The sequence below is a fragment of the Chiloscyllium plagiosum genome, unplaced genomic scaffold (assembly GCF_037043375.1).
Source record: "Chiloscyllium plagiosum isolate Xiang-an unplaced genomic scaffold, Cpla_swu_hap1 HiC_scaffold_40, whole genome shotgun sequence".
NCBI classification, from domain to species: domain Eukaryota; kingdom Metazoa; phylum Chordata; class Chondrichthyes; order Orectolobiformes; family Hemiscylliidae; genus Chiloscyllium; species Chiloscyllium plagiosum.
The window spans coordinates 66,763,653-66,764,762 of NW_028270178.1; the positions used below are offsets into that span (position 1 = coordinate 66,763,653).

The 1,110-nt window shown below is 45.9% G+C and overlaps 1 non-coding gene across 1 annotated transcript; it reads right to left on the reverse strand.

Moving 5' to 3' along the window:
- Nucleotides 1-285: 285 nt before the first annotated feature.
- On the reverse strand, nt 286-367 carry trnal-uag (transfer RNA leucine (anticodon UAG)). The gene has a single exon. It is a non-coding gene; the product is annotated as a tRNA-Leu (tRNA).
- Nucleotides 368-1,110: the final 743 nt, after the last annotated feature.

Consider the following 1,110-nt stretch of genomic DNA (forward strand, 5'->3'; position numbering starts at 1 on the left):
CAGGACTTTGTTTCACAACAGCGATGAAAGAACCAGTCTCCATTCGGTTCCTGTAAAAATTCGACTTGCCTGGAACATAAAGCAATAGTAGAGTTGCTTGCGATTTTCCGCGCGGGAGGCGAACACGATCATGACAGCACAGACACTTTGGAAAATTCCGCACTTTCCCACACCACAGTTAATTCCCCGCGAAGCAAACGCATTTTTCTTCTGTTTTAAACATCAATACAGCGGGGATCGAAACAGCATTTGAAAAGATGCATCGTTGGAGTTGATCAACAGAAATGGCAGCGGTGGGATTCGAACCCACGATCCTGTCGAGACTGGAGCCTAAATCCGGCGCCTTAAACCACTCGGCCACACTACCAGCCGGTCGGGCCAACCATTTTCTTGCATTTTCAATTCTGCTCCTGCATCACGACAGATGCAAAGTCACCTGAAAAGGGTTCCATGATCCCTCTCCGACTCGCACAGCTGCTGGGATGTGCCCGTCTACAATATCAATTTCGCAGCAGATAATGATAGCCCATCAATCCAGACAAAAATCAATGGTAAGCTGAGTCTATCTTCTCAGACTCTTTTCAACTACAAATGTATCTGTGAGTGCGTGAGAACATATGATCGGTTATGATTTGGTCAAATAACCATGAGCTGCTTGACATTACTGCAATTTTGATTCTTGCTTTGCTAAATGATTTCACCCTTTGATCGAAACAGAACAACGTTCACGTTTACACGGAACACGAAAGACACCGGACTACAGGGAAAATGCACAAAGCTGAGCAGGCCGTGTTCCACATCATACCGTGCAGCATAGTTTCAGTCACTGTGTCTGTTTTCTTTTTCAGAATAAGAGTCCCAAAAAATGCTCTCCACCCTAAAACCGGAGGTAGCATTCCAATCCGAGAACGACAGATCACATTGTGAGGATGCTCTGACCTCGGAGCCATTTCGAGATGCCACTTTCCTTGCCTTTTACCTTAACCGTGCAATTTGCTGCAGAGATGTTCACACCTGGACATGAGCCACATGGATACCCACTGAGTTGGAAACCTGTGTGGGAATCGACCAGAAGCGACTCAATAAATGTTGCTAAATTCCACGGTGCTT